At 40.0% G+C, this 21911-nt stretch overlaps 1 protein-coding gene across 1 annotated transcript in view; it reads left to right on the forward strand.

Moving 5' to 3' along the window:
• Window positions 1-10558: 10558 nt before the first annotated feature.
• The window catches only part of LOC124131534 (growth hormone secretagogue receptor type 1-like), a 140462-nt gene continuing 129109 nt past the window's right edge, over window positions 10559-21911 (forward strand). The window contains exon 1 of the mRNA XM_046494840.2: window positions 10559-10577. The gene's annotated coding sequence lies outside the window, so the exon portion shown is untranslated. The remainder of the gene's footprint in view (window positions 10578-21911) is intronic.

Genomic DNA, 21911 nt, shown 5'->3' on the forward strand with positions numbered 1-21911 from the left:
AGGTTTGATGTCAGGAAGTATTATTGTTGACACATTAATCTTAGGCTTGATGAACGTGCTATGAGGTAGGTTTGATGTCAAGAAGTATCATTAATGACACATTAATCCTAGGCTTGATGAACGTGCAATGAGGTAGGTTTGATGTCAGGAAGTATCATTGTTGACACATTAATCTTAGGCTTGATGAACGTGCCATGAGGTAGGTTTGATGTCAAGAAGTATCATTAATGACACATTAATCTTAGGCTTGATGAACGTGCTATGAGGTAGGTTTGATGTCAGGAAGTATTATTGTTGACACATTAATCTTAGGCTTGATGAACGTGCTATGAGGTAGGTTTGATGTCAAGAAGTATCATTAATGACACATTAATCCTAGGCTTGATGAACGTGCAATGAGGTAGGTTTGATGTCAGGAAGTATCATTGTTGACACATTAATCTTAGGCTTGATGAACGTGCCATGAGGTAGGTTTGATGTCAAGAAGTATCATTAATGACACATTAATCTTAGGCTTGATGAACGTGCTATGAGGTAGGTTTGATGTCAGGAAGTATTATTGTTGACACATTAATCTTAGGCTTGATGAACGTGCTATGAGGTAGGTTTGATGTCAAGAAGTATCATTAATGACACATTAATCCTAGGCTTGATGAACGTGCAATGAGGTAGGTTTGATGTCAAGAAGTATCATTATTGACACATTAATCTTAGGCTTGATGAACGTGCTATGAGGTAGGTTTGATGTCAGGAAGTATCATTGTTGACACATTAATCTTAGGCTTGATGAACGTGCTATGAGGTAGGTTTGATGTCTAGAAGTATCATTAATGACACATTGATCTTAGGCTTGATGAACGTGCAATGAGGTAGGTTTGATGTCAAGAAGTATCATTAATGACACATTAATCTTAGGCTTGGTGAACGTGCATTGAGGTAGGTTTGATGTCAAGAAGTATCAATATTGACACATCAATGTTAGGTTTGGAAGAAGTGCAATGAAGGGAGGTGTTATTGACATCTGAAAGTTTGATGGAAGAACAGTGAGGGAGTAATATGTTAGAAAGTGTGGCAATAGATAATTAAATTCTGTAGTGAAGTTTATTATATCAAAGAATGGATACTGACACCATTCTGTCAAGGCTCGGGGAAAGTGTCACTAAGTATCGATGGCTTTAATTAATCACAGGCGTGTGTAAGAGGTCTTCAAGTGTCTATGCTTACATGTTTGGGGTGGTATTATTATGGCTAGAGTGTTCAGGAAATATCGTTATTGACACCTTAATATTCCTGGATAGATCGGAATGTCACGACGAATCATCATTGACACACCTTAATCTCAGTGTGAGCTGTCAAAGCGTATCAATAATGACACCTTTATCCAATGAGAGAGTGAGATCATTATTAACACCTAAATATCATGTTCGCAGATGTGTTACAAAAATAATTTAACTGATACTTCAAGTCTGTACTCGCATGTAGTGTCTCAATGTATGCTTATCGACACTTTATAACCAAGTCTTGTGGAAATATTAGCGATGATTATTCATGACAACCCACTCTAGCCTGAGATTATCGTCAATAATGATTCTACTTGACAATTCAATCACAGGCTCGAGGCCACGACATGTAGCATTTGAGACATTTATATTCGTTGACTTGACGAAGGTAATTCCCAGCCGCTTGAATCGAATAGAATTATTATTCACACATGACAGCTAGGCTTCAGGAAAGTATCAACAAGTATCAATATTGAAACATTAATCCTGAAAGAAGGTGTCGAGGTGACTCAGAATCGACACCTAAGTTCTAGGCTTTGTAGAGGTGTCATTAAATATCGACGTTGACATTTTATTCACGAGGAAGGTGTCATGAAGTTTGTCAATATAACCACATTAATCCTAGACACGCGTTAGATATTTCTTAAAGTATTTTTAATTTTTAGTTCCTTTGACGAACGCGACCGCATTGAGGTTTAGTGGTTCGTTGGTTTGATGGTTTGGTGGGTGGTTGGTTGGTTGGTAAGATGGTTGGAATTGCATTGCGTTGCCGCTGACTACAGCTATCTGTGAAGAACCAAGGGTTGGTCTATGTTCCTTCAATTTCTTGTTTCATTGGTAAAGTAGAAACAACATCAGAACCTAGGTCGACAAGTTAAGCGACCTTATCTCTAACCTGAAATCTTCTTTAGAGCAGGGGGGTACGATAGCTTCGAGGAGCATGCCCTGGTTGTTGCGAATTTGAAATGAGTTATCAATGTTAATGAACAACCTTCACCGGCATTTTGTGCTAGTTTAAAACACAGAAAGTATTCTCTACCCATAATGAACCTTCGGCATCAAATTCAATTTAACTTTAAAATTGCATGGCCAAGTAAGACATCAATTTCTGCAGAGTATCCTCGTTTGGCCATGTGCCAGACAAACTAAGTGCTACTGTCATGTGCTTTAGATGTTATTAATGTGTTTTATTGCCTGATACAGCAGTTCAGTACAGTGTTTGGACTCCACTGACAGGCAGAATATATACTCCTATTAACATGCAGGTTAAAGCGGGGCACCAAAGCAAGTCGTTGTTGTCTGTATACCTGAAAACGGCTTACAGGGCATTAATCTTTACCGTGCAATTTCACGCTTGTTGGAATACTTTTAAACTTTAGGGACGGTAAGATACCCGCCAACGTTCCCCAAATAGCTTATTTAGATCGTTTGCAAATTAGTATTTCAACGGAGTTAAAAAAATGTTCTAAACTGTTTCGCACTAACGAGACTCAACATTGACATATGAAAAGCGTGGATCTTCTGAACTATCGAGGTACAGAGAGAACTGTGGTTTTGCTGATCTATTCGGCTTCCACTATTCTAAATCGATGTGGAACACTCCCCACAGAAGAAGGTGATCGAAACTAAAACCCTTCAAGAAAGGCAATGTCTGCGGTAATTCGTCTTCAGACTTCATCCTAACCGAATCTAACATTTTTGCCGTTATTTGATACCGCAAACACGCGGACAATCAAATGACCATTTAAAGACGCATTTCTCCATCCATTCCAGTCGTTGTCAAAGACAGAAAAAAACCAAACGCAAGCAAATGATTTTGCGTTTTATCTGTACTATAAAATAAACATTGACCGGAACATTAACTGTACTTCTTGTAGGATCAAAGATGCAGTGAAGGCAGGATAAGTATTCTTAGCTGAAACAAAACTTTTTCGGCAGAAAGGATGGACATGAAACCACGATTATATAGAGACTCGTATTCCCTTCAATCGTATGCAACCTCGTAAAGCTGGTTTGAAGGAGAAATAAAACTCCGAAGAGGAACACAACAGCCGTTGGGCGAGGTGGCGTGGGATTTTCCAGGGGAAGAAATCGTTATCCCCAAAACCTACCCGTGTTCGATGAGTAAGACTCTGGTACAATCCGGTTGAATGTCAAGGTCACAGATACGCCAAAACCTATTATTGTCCTGTCCTATGTGGCGAAAAATTGTCGGTCTCTTCAGTGTTAACGAAGGGTCACGGTGTCCATTTGCATGAATTGTAAGCTCGCTCAAATGGATATGACTGCTTGTTATTCGTTTGCCTAATTTAAAACTCAATGGATGGTTATTGTGGTATTTGGTATTTGGTATAGTGGTTATTTGTTGAGAAAAGCTTTTGGTATTGGAATGAAAATTAGTGATGTGGCGACGACCTTGAAGTGGCGTGTGATGTTCTTTGACGTAGTAGAAACTGACGTTTATGCACACTGGATGTTATTTATGTTAGTACGAGGTTATTGTGTTTGTAAAGTGGATTGTTGTATTTTGTGAGGAGAAAATCAATGTAATTCTAGTTGATGCTCTATAATAATGTGATTTAGTAACACAAGCGAAACAGAAGCAGTTTTTATTGAGCCATGGGATTGGCTTTATTTGATGGGTAAGATAAGAAGAAAGAAACAGAAGTAATAGCGGGTCTCTACGATAAGCAGAAGGCACCGCATTTTTTTCATTCTTCTTGTACGTTTTAGAATGAGTGAGTGAGTGATTTTGGTTTAACGCCGCTTTTAACAGTATTCGATTTATATCACGGCGCGTAGGCTTGATGTTGGAGGAAAGTCCAAAGTGATGCAGACATTTATAACTTAGGCGAAACCCTGGAGCACGGGTATGGTGCTGACAAACCTAGAAAAATAATCAGGGCTAAGCGGGATTCGAACCCACAACCTTAGGTTTATGGGGGGGAGGGATGAAAATGGAAGACAATAGAAATGTAAAAAACACCCTTTCATTGAAAATACAACTGGCAAGTTGTATGCTGTTTGTAGGTTAAAATATGCTTCACAATTAGATCGTTATTGTGTTATATTCGAAGTGCAATATTTGATGTATCGGTGTTGAGATCTTTAAAGCTAGAAAATGCAGAGGGCTTGAATAAGGGAGAGATCAAATCACTGATCGGAGTAACTACTTCCCAATATTGGAATAGCCTTATGATAAATTGTACAGCGCACATTTCCCGTGAAACGGTAAAATCATTTTTTAATTTTTTAGCTTGACGGTAATTGAGGACCAACGAGAGATGAGAATACACAGACACAGACTCACGCACACACACACACACACACACACACGCACGCACGCACGCACGCACGCACGCACGCACGCACACACACACACACACGCACGCACGCACGCACACACACGCACGCACACGCACACGCACACGCACACGCACACACACACATACACACACCCACGCACGCACACACACATGAGAGGACACATATCGTGGTGAGGGGCGAGGTATGAGGGGCACAGATCGTGGTAAGGGGTGGGGAATGTGGGGAACCGATCGTGGTAAAGGGGGAGGAATGATGGATACATCGTGGTGAGGCGGGGAAGAATTAGGGTGACAGATCGCGGTGAGGGGGGTGAGGAAAGATGGGACACATATCGAGGTGAGGAGCTATAAATGAGGGAACACAACGTGGCGAGGGGCGATCGTGGTGAAGGGCGAAAAAAACGAGGGGACACAGATCCTGGTGAGGGGCGAGGGATGAGAGCAAACAGATAGTGGCGAGGGGCGAGGCATTAGGGAAGGGTGATCGTAGTGACGTGTGAGGATTGAGGGGACACGGATCGTGGTGAGGGGGCGAGGATTGAGAGGATATAGATCGTGGTTAGGGGTTGAGAATTGAGGGGACACAGGTCGTGGTGAGGTGGCGAGGATCTAAGGAACACAGATCGTGGCGAGGGAGGCGATACGAGGGGACAGGTCGTGTTGAGGGGCCGAGTATTGAGGGTACACAGGTCGTGGTGAAGGGGTGAGGATCTAAGGAACACAGATCGTGGCGAGGGAGGCGATACGAGGGGACAGGTCGTGTTGAGGGGCCGAGTATTGAGGGGACGCAGGTCGTGGTGAAGGGGTGAGGATCTAAGGAACACAGATCGTGGCGAGGGAGGCGATACGAGGGGACAGGTCGTGTTGAGGGGCCGAGTATTGAAGGGACACAGGTCGTGGTGAAGGGGTGAGGGTTGAGGGGACATAGATCGTCGTGGTGGGGTGAGGAGTGATTGTACATAGATCGTGGTGAGGGGACGAGAGAGGAGGGGACACATATCAGTGAGATGACCGAGGACTGAATGACACAGATAATTGTTAGGGGGTGAGGAAGAGGGGGACACATATTTGGGCGAGGGAGCGAGGAACGAAGGGTCTCGGCTGTTGAGGGCGAAGACTTCTATACAAACAACCTATCCTTGTTTCACAATTTCAATGTAATAAAATATAACCACATATTCGTTTGATGGCATGTCCCTGTAATGCACAACTGTCACAATTCTGGAGGATGTGGGTGTGTTGCCAAGCCCTGATAAAAGAGGTGTTGAGAAACGAGATTTATTCAGCCTCTAAAAATGCTCGCGGCGCGCTGCTATTTGATGTCCTCTTTTAAGAGAGTAAATGACTCATAAATCTCACCTTCTTAAAGATGAAAATGAAAGAAGGGATAAAAAAAAATATAATGAAAAGTCAAGTATTACATGGGATTTCAGTCTACATAATGATAACTGTTTTTCTGCGTGAGCCAGCTTGATGTCTTATGGACTTTATATAAAATCATGTAGTCGCTCCTGGGGATCCAACTGCGTCATCTTCCATCACGACAAACTGTCATATTTAAGAATCAAGGCAGAGAATACAGCAATATATAACCCTTTCGTGAATTTCGTAATCGTCGCCAGATCAAAGAGTTGCCGTCAACAGCATTGGTCTGTAGCGAGGTGTTTAAAAAATTATGTCTATTCCTGTAGAGTTCAACGTTTTTCGACGTCAATGTATGTTCACATAAATTTGACACTGTTGCGTGACGGAGTGGTTTATACAACTGCACCTGCGGGATTTATGTAATTCTAAATAACAGAGTCCCTACATGTCATATACAATAATTTAAAAAGTAAATAAAAGCGACAAAACCCTTTTCCATATTCCTTTGAACTCCCTTCTGAAATCAGCGACGACTGTACAGATGGGTTCATAAATCATTATCAAATAGTGGTGATGTCAGAAGTGCGCTTCAAACTGTGCGTATCCTGGCTAAAACCACGGTCACGGTATGCTGGCATGCCGAAGGGATGCATTGCTTCACACTGCCAATAGGATTCGTCTTAAACGATGTAGCAAGTTAAAGGAATTCGAATAAAATGCGTTTCGCTGTATAATAAATTGTTTCAAGGAGATTCATATGTTTCTAACTTTACTGAATCAGTATTTGTATTGTAGCTTAACAAAACTTCAACATTATTCAATTTTAAATCATATTTGTCTTTGATATGTACAATATCATATTGGTTATTTGTTAGTTGTTGGCTTATGAAAAAGTGAAATCTGGCAAGTCACCTGCTTAAATACCATCATTCATACTGGATTATTATTTACCACTCTCTTCTCAATCAAATATGCACATGTGTACATCCCAATGGAAATCCTACAAATCAGGTTAGCTGCGGACCCCTAGGGTCAGGTGCCCTGAATGATGTCTGTTACATAATATTGCCTCTAGCAGCTACAGCTATTTAAAGTTCCTTGGAAGGGCGGGACGTGTTGACTTAAAAAACTACGGCAGGTGTTCACCATCTGAGTTTTCTTAGGATCACTGACGTTCTATTTCGGCCTCTGGAAATGTACTGGTAAGAAATACAAATAGTTTTCCATGAAAACATTTGCTCGCATGATCCCTTCAAACTCACAAAATAATCGTCTCACTCGTCTATTTATAAACAACATATCTTTCTGGGACACCGCGAGAAGCCTTGGGGCATTTCTCAGCTTGAAGTCATGTAACCATTGAGCTGTCACAAGACTCGTCAAAATGACTGAAGGTGCATGTATGTGCAAGGTGCAGCTGCGATGCTGCGAGCGAAGAGGGTTCTTTATGGCCTTATTTACGATCACACACATCCCTACAACCAAATATAGTTTTATGACTATCTTTATGCTTGTTTCTTGAACGTTACGTAATGTTAACGTGACATTACGTGCGTCTCGGCGTGTAAATTGCCCTGTCGTGATTGCTTGAAACAATGTCGGACCATTTGAACAGTGATTGAAGATAAATATTACATTGATTTTCGATTCAATAACATTTTGCAGGCGAATTTGAAGTTTCAAATTCTAAATTCTAATTTTGAAGATCAGATGAAATTAATCATTAAGTTACTTTTGTCAACATAATTAAATTAGATTGTCTTAACATATTCTTGTCTATAAATATAACATATGTCCATCTTGCTATGTAAGTAAAATAAGGATATGTTGCAGTCTCTCCTCCATATTTCCCTGTAAAGATCAACCTGCACTAATGATTCTTCCCTGTATAATAAAATTTATTGTTCCCTGTATAAGGATTTAACTTATGCTTCCCTGTAGGATTTAACTTATGCTTCCCTGTAGGATTTTACTTATGCTTCCCTGTAGGATTTAACCTATGCTTCCCTGAAGGATTTAACCTATGCTTCCCTGTAGAATTTAACTTATGCTTCCCTGTATAAGGATTTAACTTATGCTTCCCTGTAGGATTTACCCTATGATTCCCAGTAGGATTTAACCTATGCTTCCATGTAGGATTTAACTAATGCTCCCTGCATAAGGACTTAACTTAAGGTTCCCTGATTAAGAATTTAACTTATGCTTCCCTGTAGGATTTAACGTATGCTTCCCTGTAGGATTTAACTTATACTTCCCTGTGAAAGGATTTAACTTATGCTTCCCTGTAGGGTTTAACCTCTGCTACCATGTAGGATTCAACTTATGCTTCCCTGTATAAGGATTTAACTTATGCTTCCCTGTAGAATTTGACTTATGCTGTCCTGTAGGATTTAACTTATACTTCCCTGTATAAGGATTTAACTTATGCTTCCCTGTATAAGAATTTTACTTATGCTTCCCTGTAGGATTTAACTTATGCTTCCCTGTATAAGGATTTAACTTATGCTGCCCTGTAGGATTTAACTTATGCTTCCCTGTAGAATTTAACTTATGCTTCCCTGTAGGATTTAACTTATGCTTCCCTGTATAAGGATTTAACTTATGCTTCCCTGCATAAGGATTTAACGTATGCTACCCTGTAGGACTTAACTTATGCTTCCCTGTAGGATTTAACTTATGCTTCCCCATAGGATGTCAATTTTGCTTCCCTTTATAAGGAGTTAACGTATACTACCGTGTAGGATTTAACTTATGCTTCCCTGTATAAGGATTTAACGTATGCTACCTATAGGATTTAACTTCTGCTTCCCAAGGGGTTTAACGTATGTTTACCTATAACATGTAACCTCTGCGTCCAATACGTATTTAACGTACTATGCTTCCGTCTAGGATTTAACGTTTGCTTCCTTAACATATTAAACCAGTGTTTTCCCTGTATGAATTTATGCTTCCCCATAGGATTTAACTGGTGAATTCCTACACGATTTAACCTATACCTCCCTAAAGGATATATAACGTATGCTTCTCTGTAGGAGTTAATTTATATGCATTCCTGTAGAATTTAGCTTATGCTTCTCTATAAGGTTTAACGTATGCTTGCCTATAACATTTAACCTCTGCGTCCAAAAACATCTTAACGTATGCTTCCGTCTAGGATTTAACGTTTGCTTCCTTAAAACATTTAACCAGTGATTACCCAAAATGATTGAACTTATGCTTCTCTATAGGATTTAACTTGAGAATTCCTGTAAGATTTAACGTATGCTTCCGTATAGTATTTCACTTATGCTTCCCTACATGATTTAACATGTGCTTCCCTAAAGGATTTAACCTGTGCTTCCCTACCTGATTTAATTTGTGCTTCCCTGTAGGATTTAACTTGTGCTTCTCTGTAGGATTTAACTTGTGCTTCCCAGGACGTTGGTGAAATATGTTGTTCCATCTAATGAGATTTAGATACAGTAGCTAATTCCACTACACTTCAGTACACAGCTGCAGCTGACAACATGACCAATATGTGTCCCATTGCCCTATAGGTCCCTTGAAACAAACAGAAACGTTCTTTGTTGCAGACGGTGAAACAATGCCTATATTACATGTAATATAGAAATATGTCATGACAAAGCATGCACGTTTAATAAACCTGGAAACCTCGACCATAGTAAAAACACGAGAGCATATTAACTTTGTCCACACATGGATTAATTGCCCACGTCAATCAATAAATCAATGCATACCAAAACAAGCGTAAACACCAATACCAATCCTATTTCTGCAATAATACCTGAGGACTATAGATATTATTCTCGCGAAGCTGTTAAGGTGGCATAGTGACCTTAACATGGCACATTACGTGGTTTGGATATTATAGTAACCGGAATTTGGTAACAAGGCTGCATCCGTAAGGTAATGTAATCAGATATATTAGTATTTCAGTTTGTTCATAACTACGACTAATAAATGTAATATCAGTTTTGATTGACAGTGTGATAGTGGTTTGTTGTCATGTGAGGTAAGAACAAATGCATGGAAAAACCACTGATCACGTTTGATAACATTGAAATTAGTACGAGGCCTAGGTATTAAACTATATATATATATACTAAGGCTTGTAATGGAGATTCAGGTATAACTCTAGGAAAAAGACGTTTATGTGAATTATTTAAGGAAATGACTCACCACGCCATAAATACATCAACATGCTCATGTTTAGTTTGTAGCCTGACTATATCGCCAACACGAGATTGTATCGATTTTAGTATCAACTTTCAATTGGATTTGGTATTTAATTAGAAATATGAAATAGACGAAGACTTAAAACTCCCACTGGCAACTATCAAAGAGATATTACTTTTTCCTTCAGAATCATAGCTTGAAGAATGGGATAAGCAGTCACATGAATCAACAATGCGGGTTTAAATACGTGTATGATGCTATTAATACAGCTATGTCATTTTAACAATGCAGCGGGTCACATGTTTTTGTGTTCGCTTCTCAACGCGAATTGTCGTGAAAGGGGGAGCATATCAAACAGTCGAGCTGGGAATATTTGACACCAATATATCATCGTTGAAGAAACAAGTTATATATCAAACGGGGCGGTAAGGTAGGTAAAGTTACAGCGTTCACTCGCCGCGTTCATTCCCCACATGGCTGCATTAACAGAAGTCCATTTCTAAGTTTCCAGCCGTGGTATTGCTGATATGGTGCGAAGAGCAGGATCAAAACATATTCATTCACCCACTCATTCACAAGTCAAACATAAAGCGAATCCATTCCCAGTTTACGACATACGTATTGCTTGCAGCAGAATTTTTTGTGAACAAAATCACAACATTCTTTATATATGACGACTGCATAGTATTATCTTTGCATGACGTCATATACCTGAATGACATCACCAATGCAATGAACTGAGTACGTTTTTATGCATTTGCTCTAAAAAGAGCACATTAGGATATGGAAATTATTATTGTTTTTATGGATGAATGTTGTACCATGACGAGGTTAACATATTCAGAAACGTCAACCACAATTAATCATATAATACGTTGATGCAAATTTAGGTGAGAGTTTTCCCTTTATGCCTGTATAGTAAAATGTGAAGTTGGCGTTGTAGGTGTGACTTACCAAATAGGGTACCCAGCAACACCCTTCTTTCTCCTTTTGACAGTTACATTAATTCATAAAAGATATTATTCTAAAAAAGATAAATACTTATACTGCGGATCAGCGGATATCGTGAAATTTAATTTTGATGTTAACGATAGCCGCTGAACTGTATTAGTAACACACAGCAATACCGACATGCATTTGTTGCTTCTACCATTATGATATGAATTTGTGAATTTGTAAATAGGCGATTGTTCGCTGGTCCGGTTTTGGATTATTTTAAAGGCCATTTAATACCTATTTGATATTTAATAATCGGTGGGGAGAGCTTGCAGCTTGTTGGGACCGGATATTTTTCGGTGACTGCTCCAAAAACGATTTTGTGTGAGGAGGAGCAGATCAAGTTTTACAATTTTGTTCCACAACTTTTCATGACATCCAACATGTCCATTGAAGAACTTTTTTAGTGTAGAACCTGAGGACAATTTATTTCCCATTTTTTTCTGGAACAAATTATTTGTTAGCGAATAACCTAACCCAGTATACTGAATCTGAGCCGACTAGTCCTTGTTTTAACCCTCCCCTTATGCCGAGGTCAGGCAGGGTAACAACAAGTACAATCTTTTCACGTAGTTTGTTATGACGCGTCGGGGATCGATCCACCACCCTTCCGCAGACCCTCTAACCACTAGGGGCGGTGGCATAGCCTAGTGGTTAACGTGTTCACTAGTTATGCCGAAGACCCGGGTTCGATTCCCGACATGGGTACAATGTGTGAAGCCCACTAGGCCAGGGAGGCGGTCCCACAATCGCAAATTACATGACACTACAGTAAAATGACACTACAGTGTATGGCGCTTATCAAATTAAAATATCCATTATTACTCTTGCATGCATGACTATTAGAGTGACGGTTCTTTCCCATATGTCAGATCGTCCAGTCAGGTGATAAAGGTTTTTGCCTCAATAAAGATATGTTAGTTGTCAAATATTAAATTTAATCCATGATGAATTCAGTAGTACTACTCATTCTGGTTTCTACAGTTGCGACACTAATACTATTTGCAATTTTGTATAAAAATAAGCCATGGTGTGAATGCTTGATGCATTTCTGCAACAGTCTGTGAAGGCAGCCTATACCCTCGTACCCTAATGGGCTGTTGACGCCTCGAGCTGCGGAAATACGTGACTGTTGTGTATTCATCATAACCATTTTCCAAATGCACCCTTTCTAGGTCATATTAGTACATTGAGGCATTTTATTGTACTGGCCTGCGTAACCAGTATCCCCTGAAGCTATTCCTTAGTGAGGAGCATTCGGTTCATTTCAACCATAAAGAATATCTTCTCATAGCTATCGAGTTAGGATATGATGACTCAGCTTACCACCACCGCGGCTAACCGGGGTCTTTAACCAGTAAGAGATTCCAAAAAGGAACGTTTCTTACACTGCTTGTTATAATTCTTTGATATTTCGCGTAATTTTTATTTTTTACTTGAACCGATAACCTTGTGTGTTATAGGTGTTGAGACAGTCTTTGTTATTTTTTTCTCATAAAGACTGTATGGCAAGTGGAATGACAATAACTTTCCAATTGGAATCTTATCTTGTTGAGCAATATTCCAGCATCCGGCCCTTGGTGTCCATTAACTTATTAAATAAAAAGAGGATGCTCTTTCTACGAAGTTTTCAAAGAGCGTCTATACGTACATATGACTCTTGCTAAATGATCTTTGCTCAGGCTTAAGGCTTTCAAGGTCCCTGTAAAGCTTCCAAAAGGGTTTAAGGTAGACATATGGAGGACACTTCTAAATTTGACGCATCAGTGACAAAACTGTATGTCCGATGCCCGATGCCATTCCCTATTTGTTCAGGGGAAACATACTTGCCTTTGCATGTGTTTGTGACGGGAGCCATCGGCGGAGCAGGATACGCTCACCTTTTCCCGAGCACCTGGTATCGTCACTTACCGCATATGATTCATAAACACTTTCTTGTGATATAGTTTGAATCGTCAAATGGACTCTGTTTTTTTCAAAGAGTTCTTATGATTATGGTTTTGTCACTTTTGATATAGTGTCCGTACGGGCATATGTTCTTCATCAAAATACACGAAGGCAGATAGAGGAAGTAAGATACTAAATAATGTGTTGAATGTGTAAGCTCTTCTTACTTAGGCCTACCTCTTCAACATTCTGCTTACAAAAGAGATCCCCTGACGAAGTGTAATATTACCAGAGAGGCAGCAAATTTATTGACGAGGATGAGGATGAAGGTGTTTCGGGATGGGCACTTTTAGAATACTTTCGACCGTGGGCACACGTGTTATGTGTCACTGTATATGTTGTGATCCCCTGGGTCATGTCAAGGGATGTCGTTTGAATAGACCAATGGCAAAAACCATCGTAAAAGTCTTAAGGAATTTCATTGTACACACGAGACTAGCCAATGAATATTCATCTGTATACTACCCATGCTATTTTGGGCCACACAAACTGGATTAAATGTTTATACTAGAATCAATATTAACAGTAAAATGATCGTTTGTATTTAATGCTGGTCAATGAATATGGCCACTTCTTACAAAGCGACTTTAGTGCTTAGACGATGGTAACTCCCATACATGTTCTTTAGCATAGACTTACGGCGCCCTGGGTTCCACTCCACAAAGCCAACTTAGCGCCACGATTGTCGTCGCTCCCATCTATTAACATAGAGTTAAGGTAGCTTACTGATGAGATCGTTTTGAGGAACTAGGTCCGGTTGGTCATGGCTATTTATATATCAATTATTTTGTGTGTGTTTATAGAGGTATAAACGTAAAAAACTGTGCACGCACTGTGCAAATAATACAATTATGTAAAGTGTTCGCACCCATCTTTTCCTTTGTACCTCCATAAGTGCAAATTATTGTTTATTCAAGTCAATTCTTATACATGAATAAGTAACCATTGAACACAAACAAAGACCAAGTCAGTAAAAACGTTCAGCGTAACATCTCTATTATCAGCCAATCAGAGAACAGAAGTACGCTTGTTGACGTCGCCTAATGCTTAAAGGTTTGTGGAAACTTAAAATCTAAATAAATTGCTTGGTTAATCAGTGCAATACCATAGAATCTTGTGCAATTTGTTTATTTCTTTATAAGCGCAAATGACCTGAATTGTATATTATTCTGCTTTGATTTCCTGATGTGATACAACTGAGAGGTTTGTCATCTTATGGTCCATATTGCCACTTAAAACATGGAGCTCAACAATGTATATGACAGAGTAAATATGTTTTACGAATGATTCCCCGGTGCAATTGTATTTTCATGAACATACTTTTGAACTAGATGCAGTGGGGTAGTGGTTAAAGCGTTCGTTCGTCACACCGAAGACCCGGGTTCGATTCCCGACATGGGTACAGTGTGAAGCCCATTGCTGGTGTTCCCGGTCGTGATATTGTTGGAATATTGCTAAAAGCGGCCTAAAACCATACTCACTCCTTCTGAACCCTGGTTTTCCTTGAACTCTGTTTTTCGTCTGGGTTGTCTTGTAACCCTACCAGTATCCAGAACATGAGATGTTTGAATGGTGGAATTATCATTGCTTGTTTATGACAATTTGTAATACAGACAGACTCAAAGCAGATGATGAGAATGGTTTGAAACAAAATCATGAGAGATGAAAAACAAAGGTCTGATTGAATATCCAGACAGCAATTTGAACGAACTCTTTTATTCCATAATATGGTATATCAAATGTCTTCTATATCAGGCACTGGTCATATTCTACACTGGGGTGTTAAATCAGCGTGTGTCATACAAGACATTGTCGTGTTTGTCGTCAACAAGAAATACGTTATTGAAAAGCTGGGCATGAAACAATCTCTTGTTTGTTTAGTTCTTGGCAATTTTCGATTACTCTCAATCCGACTAACTCAATACTCATGTATTAATTTTCTGATAACCCAAACAAATTACGTGTTTGAGAGTGTTTGCACTTGACTTGCAGCTGGCTCCGGGTGTAACACAGCTGTTGCTAAGGCTTCAGCGCAGAATCAACACGGGAGTCTTTGATGCATGTAGTCCGACTCAGTAGGCCTCGTTTAACAGTCTGCTATGTTATCAAACGGATGTTTCAATGACAGGGTGACCGATATGTCCTCGCCCAACGGTGATAGCAACAACATTGCCGAGGACAATGACCTGCGGTCGTGTCGATTCACCAGGCATATAAACAGGAGTTCAGGATAATTCGATATCTCAAAGTGAGCCTCCTAAACTATACACTGGCTTAAAGGCGAAACACCACCTTTTCTATATTTTCATATATTCCGAACCTCAATATTAATTTTTATAATATTTGAATATGACATTGATCTCATATTGATATATGTCTTAGGAACATCAAATATCCCCTGAAAAGTTAGTACACTTCATGTTCGCCAGGTGGTCACAAATTTTGTTTGTTTTTTGTTTGTTTGTTGTTGAACACCGCACTCAACAATATTCCAGCTATATGACGGCGGTCTGTAAAAAAATCGAGACTGGACAAGACAGTCCAGTGACTGACATCATGGCATCGATCCACGCAATTGGGATACGATGCGATGCATCAACCAAGTCAGCGAGCCTGACCACCCGATCCCGTTAGTCGCCTCTTACGACAAGATTAATCGCCTTTTACGCAAGCATGGGTTACTGAAGACCGATTCTACCCCGGATCTTCACGGGTCCATTCAAGAATACGCCGATGTGTTAGTCTACCAAAGCTCTGGTCTCGACGCTACTTTTTCAACAACGAAGCCCATTTGTTATGTCATAATGATATCTAAACTATTGTCATGTACTCCCCATATGAAATAACTATGTTTTAGTGTTACAGTACTAGTACACATTGAAATAGAATAGATTCCAGTAACCTATGCTGGTGGTAAGAGGCAACCAAATCGATAGGGTGGTGTTGGTGACTCAGTCGTATCCCTACAGCGTGGGACCCGTGAAGATCCGGGGTAGAATAGGTCTTCAGCAACCCATGCTTGCAGTAAAAGGCGACTATGCTTGTCGTAAAAGGCGACTAACGGGATCGGGTGGTCAGGCTCCCTGAGTCTGTTGATGCATGTCATCGATCCAAATTGCGTGGATCGATCCTCATGATGTCATCACTGGATTGTCTTATCCAGACTCGATTATTTACAGACCGCCGTCATATGGCTGGAATATTACTGAGTGCGGCCAAACCCCACAGCGTGGATCGTTTCTCACACTATCAATCACTCGAGTATCTGATACGATTACTCGATTTACAGTCCGCCGTCATATAGCTTGAATATTACTAAGTTCGGCCTTTAAGAACAAGAAATACCACAAAGTTACGGTAATAGTAATTGTATGTCCCAAACCGAACAACGTGTCATTACAGAGAGATTAAATCAAGGGTGAAATGGTTTTGTGTTTTGTCTCTTTGAGCAAAGGGCTTTATTTCATTATCGATGAATTCACGCTGTGCTGGTTACCCGCGTGATAAAACTATTTTGATGTACCCCCATTTAAAAAGCGTCCAATTAGGATGCATCTTAACCCGGATATCTTTAACGCCCATACATTCAAGCGAATGACGTGCAATTATCTTTCTGGAAGTTGGTTGTCGAAATAATCACATTGAAGCTCTCTGTATCCTTGTTAACTGACACCGAGAGATCTAACAACACGTGACAATTAAGAAAGCTCAGGAACATTATTATAAAGAAATATCTTTTTTTAATATTCACTGAGGAATATTCGATAGCATTGATTTAAATCTGCAACACAAGGAGCATTCACAGAGCTTAACTAAAGGCATTTTGTCATCACATCTAAGGTACCATCCGTATGTGTGTGCGTGCGTGTGTGTGCGTGTGTGCGTGTGTGTGCGTGTGTGTGTAGGTGACTGAGTGTAGGTTAGTGGCAGTAAAAAAAGCTCCAGGAAAAAACAATAATTCTGCGTTAGCTTTTACGAAAAAATGTTCGCCGGTCAAAGTGAACGTCTTGAAAAAAAGTGCTATGATAGAAACCGGCTCCCCTTGCATTAACTTGTTACACAACATCCGTTCCGGAGGCCGGTCTGATCGAGCACCATCCACACATTGAGCACATACACAATGACAACAACGGTGGCTTCTGGTCAATAGTTTCCGAATGTTTCTTTGTCTCGGTTTATTTAACAGAAATGTGGTTTCCATGCTTACTTATGAGAGGTATATTTGTACATATAACAGTTGTGCAATGTTGTTCTGATATAACACGTTATACACGTGTTGATTGTGCAGTAACCGTTGCAATAATATTGATGTGTTTCACTGAGCCAATGAAGCTAGGATTGGGCGCGTGACTTTATCCCAATACCTTGGACGTAAGGTGTGTGTTTGGTATCAGAACTCAACTGTCATTGATAGCGTCCATAAATGTCTGATATGATCTATTGAAAATGACCTGTACACAATGTAGTTCTTAAAGACACGGTGACTGTTCAAGTGATGTTCATATAGCCTTGACCCATGAAGATACGGGGTAGAATAGGTCTTCACAAATTTTTAAAAGTTGCTGATGGGTCAAATTGCCTATTTAGCCAGAATGCAAATGATGAATGACACAAGACTTAATTCAGAGTAGAGTACAGGTCCAAAAATTCTCAGAAAGATGAAAAAAAAGGAACATTCAGTTTTTATTATCCATCGAAATAGACTCCATTGGGCGCAAAGGCAATTAGAGTCCAAAATGATATGAATCCTTCACTGAAAATAAGTGATGACACTAGGTGGTCGCGAAAAGGTTTTCCATTCACAATTTGCATGAAAAAGTAGGGGAAGATTTGTTGCCTGATAGTACATAGCATTATCCCTGCTGTACGACGGTGGCGGTCATACAGTCAAGTTATGCCCAGACAATCAAGTAATGATGGAGCAGACAATCCAGTAACATGATAGCGATGTTATTGATTTTGTTGAACTAAAAACGATATGTTTATTTTGAACTACGTTTGCTGTGAGCAAGTGCATGAGGAAATATACGTTGAAGGAAGACTCCCGCATCTCTGTTACAGTTGTTTCCATGCTACTGCCTCAAAGATAATAAGGGCGTGCATTCTTCTTTTTAAAGATATGTTTCTGACAACAGTTATGTGTTCAGTTTCAAAATCTGTAACCAAACCAGGGAAATCAGCTATTTTCATATTAATAGGTTTACAAATATTTGGGGTTTATTGGTTCAATAAGAATCAAAAGTACTGAAACAAAATTTAATGTCATGGTTTATGCCCAGAATCCATGAATCAATGTAACTGGTAGCGTACCCAAACACCAAAATGTATCGGCTATGTGTGTAGAGGTGATCATTCCACAGTTACATCGCGACCGGTGTTTCAAACTGACAATTTCCCAGTCTGGTTTGATTAAATATTACATTAAACTTCAACGCCAGGGAATAATCAGTCTCGATTATCTGCCGAAACAGATTCCAGAAACAGAAACGCTGCTGATGGCCAAAGAATTGTGATTGATTGAACCGAAAGCTGTGTCATCATTGATCAGATTTGATACTTTTTTCTGTTTTTATTTCAAAATGTGTGTACCGCTTTGTTTGTAATATATCAACGGATGTGTATGTATAAAGCTGACATTACACAATGACGCAAGTCGGACTCAGGTTGATGAGATGTCAATAAAAGGCGGATCATATACATGTTGTACATGACTATTCGAACTACTAATAGATATTGTCTTGTTGGTCTCTTTGCTTTCATTATCGATGTGGCTAAACAAACGTGGTAAAATAGAGCTAGTAGCAGCTGTGTCAATAGCTCAAACTCGATAACGTGTTCATGAAGTAGGTCAGCTGATATCAACATCATCTGAGTTAGTTGCTCTTTCTTACAGTTTGGGTGCCAATGACACGATGCTGCCCTAACCCTAAGTCCCCAATGTTGAATCACAGAATTACCATTCTATGTATAAAACGAAATGTGAACACGGTTTTTGTTTGTTTGTTTGTTGTTTAACGCCACACTCAGCAACATTCAGCGGTCTGTAAATAATCGAATCTGGACCAGACAATCCAGTGATTGGCATTATGAGAATCGATCTACGGGATTGGGATACGATGACATGCATCAACCAATCAGCGAGCCTGACCACCCGATCCCGTAAGTCGCCTCTTACGACAAGCATAGTCGCCTGGTACGAGTGAGTGAGTGAGTGAGTTTTACGACAAGCATGGGTTGCTGAACCTGGAATCTTCAGGGGACTGTATACTGGTATACTCAGCATTGTGGTTAAAGTGTTTGTTCGTCAAGACCTTGGTTCGATTCCCTACACGTGGACAATGTGCGAAGCTCAGTTTTTGTGTTCTCCATCATAGAGATGTCATATTCTGAATGACCACGTAAAATCAAATTTGTTAACTCACTTTCAGCCGGGGGCACGGGTGGCCCAGTCGTCTAAGGCGCCGCGATTCGCTGTGCAGAGTTGCGTCCCTTGGCACGCCAGAAACCTATGATTGTGGGTTAGAATCACGGTTCGCCCCAAATATGTTTCTAGGTTTGTCAGCACCATACCCGTGCTCGTGGGTTTCACCGAAGTGGTAAACGTCTGAGACCTGCATCACTTCGGGCTTTCCTCCCACATTAAGCTGACACGCCGTGATATGACTGGAATACTGTTAAAATCGGCTTTAAATTCAACTCACTCACTCACTTTCAGCCTATAGCACCGTGAATATGTTGAAACTTCCTCACTCATTCACTCAAATATAGGTGAGGTGAGGTGAAATTGGGTTTAACGTCGCGTCCAAGATTATTGCACTTATATAGCGACGTGCATGCACGTGTATGTGTGTGTGTGGCTGCTTGTACTAGTCCGGACTGATGCCGATTTATAGTGCTAGCTCACTGAGATACCATGCCGCAGTTTAACATGAATACCCCACTCAGACACAGTATACTGACTCCGAGCCGACCAGTCCTTGTTTTAGCCCCTTAATGCCGAGCGCCAGACAGGGTAACAACAAGTACAATCTTTTAACGTCTTTTTGTATGACGCGGCCCGGGATCGAACCCTGGACCTTCCGCTCTCCGGGCGGACGCTCTACCACAAGACCACGGAGGCGGTCCACTCAAATATAGACTTGCAATACCAAGACCAGAACATGGCCATGTGCGTCACACTGCGGATGCTAGCAGTGTCATAGTACACCCAGTGTTAACATTGTCATTGCAATGGTTATTTGAGTTGTACATCTACTTTCTGACACGACAGGCAACGCGAACAAAATGAATTTCTATATTGGCGTTTGAATTAATTTTCCTTCTGTTCTTTTTTTCGGACAACATCTAATAGTCAGAACACGTTTATTTTGAATACAGAAATGATAATAAGATATGACATCTAAATCACCTGTGTATGTTTTAATCAAGTTTTACAAAAGTAGACTCGTAATTATGCGCAGCAGTTTCACTATATATAGCTTTCAACAGGAATTCAAAGCTCTATCGTATGGCGTTTTTTTAAAAAAACAACTGGACAAGCTCTAAAATCTAAAAAGTGTCAAAGCATGAATCGGCGTTTGAAGTGAATTATTCGGTCGTGTGATAAAACAACACAAATTTTACGTGCTTCTGATGTGGTGTCCTTATGTCGGCGACATCCTTCAAATATCAGCCAGACATGATTTATTTGACAAATCTTTGTTCTTATACGAAGTGCAGAACAGAAGGTTTTCAGATCTAGAGGAATAAAACCTTTGACGTTAATCGGAGTTTGTCCAGCCAAAGAGAGACAGATTCTGAAAACCAATGCTTTTGTATGTCAGTTTCACATCATATTTTCACAGAAGAAATCCCAAAGGCTTATATATTTTCTGTCATTAGTGTGTGGAATTAATGGTTTGTAGTGGCACCGCGTTCTCGGTAATATGGCCATGGATTATAGACGTATAAGACATATAGGACAGGATTAGACGGTATCCGTCTGGTTCGTATATGATGTTAAAAACTGGTCCAAAACTACAGAGATAAGGAAATAGTGAGTGAATGTCGTTTAAAGCCGCAGTCTGCAATATTCATCATTGTGGTGTTTTAATGACCGATCAAATCAGTGGCTTAAAACATGAACAGCGAAAAGTCAAGTCAGCTAAAATAACCACCTGGTAGAATCCAGTCGCTACATCCATCGGTGGCTGCTGGGACCTTTTTCTGTACTGTATTCCCACGGGATTTTGAGATGAGGAATAGTTATTTCCAAACCAACATGTAATTCCTATACACACAAAAAATATATGTAAGGATGGTATTGTCATAGTGATAATGTCTGTAGTCTAAATACTTTTACCTATATATATTTAGAACATAAATATTAAAATGCATAACAGTATTTTGCATAGTGCACTGTGATACAGGTTGTTAGTGCGCGCTTCTCAAACACACAGAACACGTAAATACATGCGACAAAACTATTTCTACAATCACACGAAATCTCTGCCAAAAGCAGAGCATATTGTGCAATTCCGACTATCATGAGCATGTGTTTATAATTTTGTTTATCACATAATGATGACACCGGGTCCCATCGGAGGCGCCCGTCACAAACACATGCAAAGCATGTCACTCGTTTATCTGAATAAACACGGGAACATACGGTAAAAGTGAAACTAGGGAATTCCATCGGAAATAACTGATGCGTCAAATTTTGAAAGGTCCACAAGGACCGCAACAGCTTGAAAGCATGTTAGTTTGAAAGCTTTACTGCGGCCTTGATTGTTGTAAGCTTGACCAAACAACTTTCAGCAAGAGTCATATGACGGTATTTGAA

Source organism: Haliotis rufescens, unplaced genomic scaffold (assembly GCF_023055435.1).
Source record: "Haliotis rufescens isolate VD_foot unplaced genomic scaffold, xgHalRufe1.0.p SCAF_1, whole genome shotgun sequence".
Lineage (NCBI taxonomy): Eukaryota > Metazoa > Mollusca > Gastropoda > Lepetellida > Haliotidae > Haliotis > Haliotis rufescens.